The sequence below is a fragment of the Lactuca virosa genome, chromosome 6, assembly GCF_052849685.1.
Source record: "Lactuca virosa cultivar CGN04683 chromosome 6, Lactuca_virosa_CGN04683_v6, whole genome shotgun sequence".
NCBI classification, from domain to species: Eukaryota; Viridiplantae; Streptophyta; class Magnoliopsida; order Asterales; family Asteraceae; genus Lactuca; species Lactuca virosa.
The window spans coordinates 121,547,334-121,557,904 of record NC_136431.1 but is presented as its reverse complement, the minus strand read 5'-3'; positions in this window follow the sequence as shown (position 1 = coordinate 121,557,904).

Below are 10,571 nucleotides of genomic sequence, written 5' to 3'. Positions count from 1 at the left end.
ACTATATTGGGCTTAGAAACCCTATTTGGATTCTAAATGGACCCAATTCATAAATCTATAACATTTTGGACCATATGGGCCTAGAATGATTCATTCTAACCCTAATGGGCCTTAATGGGCCATAAACTCCCTTTCTTTCATTCAAATGGACCGTGAACCATCTAATGAGTCCAATGGGCCGAAAAATAATATTAGGCCTATGAAATTCGAACAAAGCCAAGAAATTAAGCCCAACACCATTTTTTTTCTTCATTCCATTAGGCCCATTCTCGGCCCATAGTAAAAAAAAATAGAATAAAAGCCATAAAAGGGGATGAATTAGAATGGTGACAACACATAATTATCTAGCAAACATCTGTTGGATATAGTGTCTAAGTCCATAACTATATTTGGTATGTACTTGACGACCCGACCCGGATAGACCAAAAATGAGAGAAAGGACACTTGAGGTTATTAATATATTATAAGTTCTAATATATTAATAATATTATTTAATTAGTATTGATCAAAGAATTAATTTGGAATTAATTAAGTGATAAAAAAGAGACTAATTAAATATATGGGGTTGATTGTGTAAATTATCTATTCTTGTATAGTGGGCTAATGATCCATGGTTTGTATGGATTGGGTTAAAACCCATAAGGTGTTCCATGGATAGTCCATAGAGGTTACAAACCCATGGATCATGGAATATGGAAAGCCATGACAATTAGGGTTTACATGGTGTAACCCTAATTGTGCCACAACTATATAAAGACCCCTAGACTAGCAAAATCGGTACTTGTACAAGCAAGAAAGAGGGCTAGCCGATTTTGTGGAGTTAGTGAACTTCTCTCAAGGTTATTCCAAGTATTGTGGTGTTGTGTGAGACATTTGAGGCATCACACTTGAGGTGCTAGCCTCACAAGGTTTTCAAGGAATCCAAACAACATAAGGTATGTTCTACAACTAGCATTTATGTTTAAAAGTTCCCCATGTTATGCTAGATAGGTTATGAACCTTGGAAATCAAATTTGCATGTATCATAGTAAAACATAGATCCAAGGTTTCTAGGGTTGCATGTACACCATAGGAGTGTTAGTATGCTCAAAACCCTAGAGTAGTATCAGAGCATAGGCTTGTTTGTTTGATACTTGATGCAAACTTGTTGAAAAAACTCAGTTTTTGCATTCTGCAGCATGAACTCGCCGAGTCCATGGGGGGACTCGACGAGTCCATGAGATAATTCATCCTACTCATCGAGTAGGTTCTTGCACTCGACGAGTAGGATCCCCTGAATGCAGATTTTCGAGTTTTGCTGCTGGAAATGGACTAGAAACATTACCCTAAACTATTTTGGTGTTTTAAAACTTGTTTTAGCCGGTGTAATGCTTATGCTAATCCATTTACAATGGCTAATATCGAAATTCCATGTTTTATATGTGTTAATATGATTCTTGAAATTTTGATATGAATGTTCATGTTCTTATGAGTTTTAGAAGATCATAGGAATTATGTGTAATTTGCTTGTTAATATGGTTATTGATCTTAATGCCTAATGATGGAGTCCATAACTTGTCCTCAAGTTATGGATAACCAAAAGTCACTTCTTTAAAAGTGTCATTAAAGAATAAGAGTTTACATAAAATGAAGAGTCTTTATTTTTATGGACCATTAAACTCATAAGTTATGAAATGAAAAGTCTTGAATAGTTTCAATACTTGCCGTCAAGTTTTGAAATTTGTAAAGTCTTACACCCTAATACTTTAATTTCGGATTGAACCTTAGAGTTTTAAAAAGTTTAAAATTCAACCCTTATACTATTATTATATTAAAAGTTTAAATATATAGATATGTATAAGAATAAGTCAGTCTTACCGTTAGTAGGTCTCATTCGCGAAGCCGGTCTATAAGGGGGTATAAGGTTGTTGCCTATAAAATGGCAGCTTAATGGGTGTCCACTCTCACCCACCGCTTCCTTGACTGGTGGAGGGTCGTTAGCCGAACGGGTAGGATAGGACATTAATGCTCATTAAAAGTATAATGAAATTATAAAGTAACTATACCTTAATAATTCCCAATCTTAGTTACTTTAGGAAAAATGTGAAATAGGTGTTAGCCCATGAAATTATACTTTTTACCTTACCAAGTCGTTAGTGGAGCGCGTGTGGTTAACCGGCACACTAATAAGGACTAGTAAGAGTGGCAAAGGGTAACTTAATTTTATCATAGATCGGTGGAGCGCGTGTGGTTAACCGGCACATCGATTAGGTGATAAAAGTTAAGGGTGCCAAGTCAATTTGCATGGTTATTCACACATTGTTTGTGATCCTCGGCATCCCAGTCACAAACTTGAGAGGGCACAATCGAGATTCAAACATGTCATTGAAAGTTCAATGTATCTCAAAAGATCTAGGAATTTCAAATCCAATAAAACTTAATAATCTATTTCGTTTTTGTGGTGGAAATTGGTAAATCGTCATTTACCTACCTTCAAATATTTTATAGCTTGGATTACGGCATCCCTCTTCCAACTATAAATAGTTTGTTGGGTCCTAGCCTTAATACTTCATTTGGGTGACTTATTAAGGACTCCTCATCTAATAAAACTTGTCTTTCTTTCTTTCAGATGTCTTCCAACACTGCTACTGGCTCAAACCCTACAGGCTCCTTTTCCCTAATGAACTTGTGTGGGAAAGTCACTTTTGATGGTTCCAATTTCAATGAATGGATTAGGAACATTAGAATGATTACTCTCTATGAGGGCAAAGAGTATGTCCTCGATAAGGAGCTAAAGGTTATCGATGAGTCAACTGCTACTCCTGAGGAGATTGCTGAGTACACTACCCATGAGAAAGATGTCACTAAGGTGTCTTGCATCATGTTGGCCATAATGACAACATAACTCCAGAAATCCTATGAAGATTTCTACCCTTTTGAGATGCACCAGGATCTGATGAATGGGTACAATCAGAGTGCTCGTCAGGAAAGGTATGAAATCATTTCCTCCATGATAACAGATAGGATGAAGGAGGGAGAATCCCTCACCGGTCACTTGCAGAAAATGAAAAGGTTCGTGGACCGATTATTGAAGCTTAATGTGGACTTCCCTGAGGACATGGCGATTGACATCATTCTCCATTCCTTACCACCAAGTTATGATCAGTTTCGTATGACTTATCATTTGAACAAGGAGGAAGTCACACTAAGTAAGCTTCAAGGTCTTTTAAAGACCGCTGAAAGCGGTCTTAAAAGTAAATTAGTTGTTACTCCTACTCCTACTACTGCTCCTGTCCTGGCAATTGGGCAAGGAAAGGGGAAAAAGAGGAAGACCCCTTTGAAGGGTACCAAGGGAAAGTCTCTTGATGGCTCCTCTTCAAGTGGAACCAAGAAAGGTTCCATTCCTCCTTCTTCAAACCCAAAGGAAGCACAATGCTTCTGCTGTCAGGAAAAGGGGCACTGGAAGCGAAGCTGCCCCAAATACTTGTCGGATGTAAAGGATGGGAAAGTTAAACCCACCCATGCAGGTATTTACACTATATTGTCTAATAAATCATTGCATACTAATTCTTGGGTGCTTGATACAGGTTGTGGTATTCACATTTGTACTGATTTGCAGGGCCTAAGAAGAAGTGAGAAAGTGGAGCACGGGAAGATAAACTTAATCATGGGGAATAGGAAAGCATCACATGTTACCAAGATAGGAGTTTATTCTTTATTGCTTAATAATGGGTTAATGTTACATTTGAATAAATGTTGTTACTCGTCTGAAATGGCGAGAAATGTTATTTCCTTTCATGGCTTGTACAAACAAGGGTTTACTTTTTCATTTGATAATGATAATGGTACTATTAATGTTTATTACAATGATGTATTTTACTTTAAAGCACTACCTTGTGATGGTGTATATGAAGATGTGAATGTTGTAGATAATCTAGGAAATAATGTGTTGTGCATTGATTCTTCAAATAGTTTAGATAAAGCATACTTGTGGCATTGTCGTCTTGGACATGTTAACAAGAAGCGCATGGGCCAACTCCAAAAGGCTAGAGTTTTGGAATCACTTGAGCTAAAGTCGGATGATAGTTGCGAGTCTTGTTTACTTGGTAAAATGACAAAGTCACCCTTCACTGGTACTTGTGAGAGGGGTGAGGGTTTGTTCTACCTCATACACACTGATGTGTGTGGACCCTTCAAAACCGCCACAAGAGATGCTAATCGCTATTATGTGACTTTTACTGATGATTATAGTAGATACGGATTTATCTACTTAATCAAGCATAAGTCAGAAACCTTTGAAAAGTTCAAAGAGTTTAAGTAGGAAGTGGAGAATCAACTGGGCAGGAACATCAAGATGCTCCGATCCGATCGGGGAGGAGAGTATCTTAGTATCGAGTTCCTTGACTATCTTAAGGAATGTGGGATTGTCTCACAATTGACACCTCCTAGGACACCACAGCTGAATGGTGTGGCTGAGAGGCTTAATCGAACCTTGTTGGATATGGTTCGTTCCATGATGTGTCGAGCTTCGTTACCAATCTCATTCTAGGGGTATGCCTTAGAGACTGTCGCCCATGTCCTAAATCTAGTCCTTACTAAAAAGGTTGCCAAAACACCTCATGAGATGTGGACTGGGAAAGTTCCCAATTTGGACCACATCAAGATTTGGGGTTGCGAGGCTTTCGTGAGGCGCGAGACTCACGATAAGCTCGAACCTCGCAGTGAGAGGTGTATTTTCATCGGCTACCCACAGAGATCCTTTGGTTATCTCTTCTATAGACCCAGTGATAATGTGGTCTTTATAGCAAGGAGAGGAGTCTTTCGTGAGAGAGGGTTCATATGCCAAGGAAATAGTGGGAGGCAAATTGATCTTGAAGAAATTCAAGAGTCAAGTAGTGAAGGAACCTCAAACCCGAGCAATCAACCTGAGGAGGAAACTCCTGTTGATCCGACTGACGAGCCCATACCTCTGAGGCATTCCACGAGAGTTAGGAATGCACCTGAGCATTACTATGGCTTCCATATTACTGCAGAAGGTGATACGCTTATCAGTTATAGTACACTGGTAAGTCTGGATGAACCTAACAGCTACACGGAAGCCATGGTAGGCCCTGAGGCTGCTAAATGGAAAGAGGCTATGGACAGCGAGATACAGTCCATGTTTGACAATCAAGTTTGGAACTTGGTTGACAATGTGCCAGGTCGCAAGACAGTCGGGTGCAAATGGATCTTCAAGAAGAATACCGACATGGATGGTAATGTACACACCTATAAGGCGCAACTGGTTGCAAAGGGTTTTTCACAAACTCCGGGAGTTGATTATGATGAGACCTTTTCACCAGTAGCAAAGATTAAGTCTATTAGGGTTATGCTAGCCATTGTTGCATTTCATGACTATGAAATATGGAAAATGGATGTCAAAACCGCTTTCCTTAATGGAAAGTTGGCTGAGGATGTTTACATGAGTCAGCCAGAGGGTTTTGCCAGTGCAGAGTACCCTAATAGAGTGTGTAAGCTTGAGAAATCCATCTATGGATTAAAGCAAGCACCTCGCAGATGGAATCTTTGCTTCGATGAGAAAGTCAAAGAGTATGGCTTTTCGAGGAGCGAGGATGAGTCCTGTGTATATGTTAGGGCTAGTGGGAGAATAGTTAGCTTTTTGGTGTTGTATGTGGATGACATACTACTCATAGGAAATGACATCCCAACCTTGCAGGAGGTTAAGTCCTGACTTGGGAAGTGTTTCGCTGTGAAGGACCTTGGGGAAGATGCCTATATCCTAGGGATAAGGATTTTGAGAGACAGGAGTAAGAGACTAATTGGACTTAGTCAGAGTACCTACTTGGACAAGGTGCTGAATAGGTTTAGCATGCAGAATTCCAAGAAAGGGGAATTACCGATCCAGAGTAATGCCAAGCTGAGTAAGACTCAGAGTTCGAGTACAGAGGCTGAGATAGTTGAGATGAGTCATGTACCATATGCTTCCGTTGTGGACTCGATCATGTACGCTATGTCTTGTACTCACCCTGATGTGGCCTTTGCCTTGAGCATGGTCAGCAGATATCAAGGTAACCCTGGCAAGGCTCACTGGACTGCGGTAAAGAACATTCTCAAGTATCTACGAAGGACTAAGGACTGGGTCCTTACCCTTGGTGGCAGTGATGACTTGAGAGTGGCAGGATATAGCGATGCTAGCTTTCAGACAAGTAGGGATAATTTCCGCTCTCAGTCAGGCTGGGTCTTTATCCTAAATAGAGGAGCAATTACTTGGAAAAGTTCCAAGCAGGAGACGGTAGTTGATTCAACTTGCGAATCAGAGTATATAGAAGCAAGCGAGGAAGCAAAAGAGGCGATATGGCTAAAGAACTTCATTGGAGACCTTGGAGTTGTACAAGCTATAAAAGAGCCAATGGAAATTTTCTATGACAGCGAAAGTGCGGTTGCTTTAGCTAAGGAACCAAGGGATCACGGGAGATCCATACACATTGACAGAAAATACCATTTCATTAGACATCAAATAGAAGAAGGACTCCTCGTGGCAAAGAGGGTATCATCAGATGAGAACCCAGCAGATCCCCTCACGAAGGGACTGAGTAGGGTTAAGCATGTACAGCATGCGAGACGCATCGGGCTGAAGGATGATATTAGTTTTAATAATTAGATAGTTTTGAAACTTGTAAAATGTAATTGACATTTGATGATTAAATAAAAGTTGTTATTTATTTATGAGTAAAGTGTTACTATCTTATGTTAATCATTTACTATTGTTTCAACTTTACATGTTTTGACTTCCAGAAAAATTATATTATTCAAACTCTCCACAGTCAGTCATACTTTGGAAGTAGGTATTGAATTAAGACTGTCATGAATCGGGTTTGTAGATTGTCTATAGGTGTATTAGACATAGCAATGGTTGCTGCAACATTCATGAGTGCTCATAAGGCCTGAGTATTGGATTCAACCCACGCTCCCTTGTATCACTTCATGGAATTTATCTCGAGTGATCGTGAGACGGTAATATCATATAAATCTTCAACCCTAGGGATATGAGTTGTTGACTATGAGTTGGTTATACATTGATTGTACGAAAACGCATTAGTAACTCGATGTTATAAAACGTGCCTTTGTGCATAATTCAACAAGTAGTCAGTACAAGCATATGAGTCGAAGTTTATCTGTTCCTTCTAGGATTAGAAGCGATATCTGGGCCCCTCGATGATTTTGTTTTGACCTATGTACCGGGCCCGATCAAAACCTAATTGATGTGTTCAATTTAGTTCTATGTCAAACAGATCAGAAATCGAGAAACAAATGTTGAACAATAAGTAAGACCATGTTCCATGTATTTGTCCGGCTGATATCTTGAGAACAGAGGATTATTTGATCACTTATCTTAAATGGCGTATCATCATCATCTCAGTTCTGCGAGACCTTGAAAGAGCTACGATTGCTAGTCGGGTTCTGAAGTCATATCTGCAACTATAGTTATTAGACTTATCCAAGTGGGAGACTGTTGGATATAGTGTCTAAGTCCATAACTATATTTGGTATGTACTTGACCCGACCCGGCATGGTCCATTTGGGTTGCATGGCATTGCAATACTTGGATAGACCAAAAATGAGAGAAATGACACTTAAGGTTATTAATATATTATAAGTTCTAATATATTAATAATATTATTTAATTAGTATTGATCAAAGAATTAATTTGGAATTAATTAAGTGATCAAAAAGAGACTAATTAAATATATGGGGTTGATTGTGTAAATCATCTATTCTTGTATAGTGGGCTAATGATCCATGGTTTGTATGGATTGGGTTAAAACCCATAAGGTGCTCCATGGATAGTCCATGGAGGTTACAAACCCATGGATAATAGAATATGGAAAGCCATGACAATTAGGGTTTACATGGTGTAACCTTAATTGTGTCACAACTATATAAAGACCCCTAGACTAGAAAAATCGGTACTTGTACAAGCAAGAAAGAGGACTAGCCGATTTTGAGGTGTTAGTGAACTTCTCTCAAGGTTATTCCAAGTATTGTGGTGTTGTGTGAGACATTTGAGGCATCACACTTGAGGTGCTAGGCTCACAAGGTTTTCAAGGAATCCAAACAACATAAGGTATGTTCTACAACTAGCATTTATGTTTAAAAATTCCCCATGCTATGCTAGATAGGTTATGAACCTTGGAAATCAAATTTTCATGTATCATAGTAAAACATAGATCCAAGGTTTCTAGGGTTGCATGTACACCATAGGAGTCTTAGTATGCTAAAACCCCTACAACATCTAGATAATCACATGTATCAATGAGATTATTACCATCCATGCAAAACTTTCCTCTCTCTCTCTCTCTCTTTATCACTCTCGGCCGAGAACACACACACACCACCACCATCTTCATTTTTCCTCAAACTCTTACAAGAAATCTCTCAAGAACTCTCCTCATTCTCTCTAAATTTTCGAGATTTGGTGTGTCTTCAGGAGGTTCTCATCTAGATCATCTTTGTTGGTAAGTTATCATCATGCACTACTTGATATCCTCCATTCCTATGCTAAAACTTCATAACTACAAAGCTTCATTTCGTGATCATGTTTCCTAGAAACATTCAAGTTCGAAAACTGCTTCAAGGAAGCAACCAAGGCCGAAAACACCTTCAAACTTCCTTCATCTCTTCATCTACACCGATCTGAACCCCAAAGTGAGTTCATACCCCCCTTGTTTTCGGTTTTTACATGTTTTTGGGGGAGAATACAAGTGTTTATGTGTAGATCTATGTATTTATGCATGTTATGTGTGGTTTTCTTGGTTTATGTTGTGATTATGTGATAAAACTTGATGAATCTCGAAAACTCTAACAAAAATAGGTGAGATTCATAAACTAAACCACTCTAAACATCATAATACAAAGATAAAAGTGTTATACATGCCTTAGATGTGAAAAACAAAACAAAAATCTTGTATAAGGGCCATTTTTGACAAGTAAACAAAAGAGTGGGATAATTTTTACCACTCACGGTTTTGTAAGGATCAAAAGGGTCACATTTGTATAAAAATGAGTCTTTATAACAACAATACTTTCCAAAGGACCAAATATGCAATATTTTGCATTATGGGCCTTAATTTGGGCCTTACGGCTTTTTGGGCCCAAATTGCAAAAATATCAATTTTTGGGGATTAAAATGTTATTTAGTCAAAACTTGAGCCAAAAATGAAAATAAACGAATATAAGGGCTGAAAATGACTCTTATTTCAAAATTGGGCCAAAAATGTCCATTTTATAAAAATTTGGGCCGATAATGTCATTTTATTCAAATTGGGGCTGAAAATGTAATTTTCTGCAAAAATGGGCTGAAAATATAAATATATGTATTTTTGGGCCAAACCCGTCAATTACTAAACATTTGGGGCGAAAATATAAATTTTTATAAATTTATGGGCTAAAATGTTATTTTTAAATTAAAATATACCAAAATGACATTTTATGTAAAAATAAGCATTTAAATGTTCAAATTAGTTCTTAAGGGACCTAAAGTATAATTTTTAATAAATACGGGTTCAAATTATAGAATTTTGACGTATCGAACTAAAAAAAATATCATTATAACAAAACACTGGACTTTTTATAACATTATGGATAAATGTTTCGACTAAATGAACTATATTATAGCAAACCAACAAAATACGACAACGGTACGACTATTGGGCCTGGTACTCGCTATACATGCTTATTGGGCCTTCGTGATCCATATGCATGTTTATTGGGCCCAGTATAATCATTTCATGTCGATTGGGCCTTCGCGATCCAATTACATGCTTGATGGGCCTAAATTAGTCTTTACATGTTATTGGGCCTTAGTGGCCCATTTACATGCTAATTTAGTCTGGAAGAATTCATTGTATGCTTAATGGGCTTTAATGTGTCCATTGCATACTTAACAAGCCTGGAAATAACTTACATGTCTAATGGGCCATAGTTGTTTTTTCTTCATCTTTGTTGGGGCTTATCCTTTCACGTTCATGTGTCATCTGGTGTTCGTAATTCTAAATACATATAATGTTATACATATTCATGTGGCAATAATTGGGATCTAGTGAGACTTGTCGGTTGACACCATTGAGTGTATGGCCGTAGCCTGTCGTTATAATCAGAGTCTCCTGGAAGGAGAGCGAAAGTTTGTGTATAGATCTATACGGGGGTGACTCCCCCACACCTGAGTTGTTTGCTACAGTTAGACTAGGCCAGTCTAGGATGACAAAACCTTGATCAAAATCCGGCGTTTGGAAAAATGCCAAGACATGCAATTCAGTCACTATCATGCATGGTTATAACGACTCATATAGAGATCCATTACCATCACAACAGTACGGAAATCAAAACTCGTAAATCATATTGATACCAACATGTCATACGATAATGCAAGGACTGCAACATTTTTATAAATCAGAAAATATCAGATTTTCTGGGGAAACACTATTATTCAATTTCCTTCTACTTACAACAGAAAGAATACAAAGAAATTTGGACTGCATACTTATACGTGTTTTTACTATGAAATTCACACATGCAACTATTCTCGATTTTCA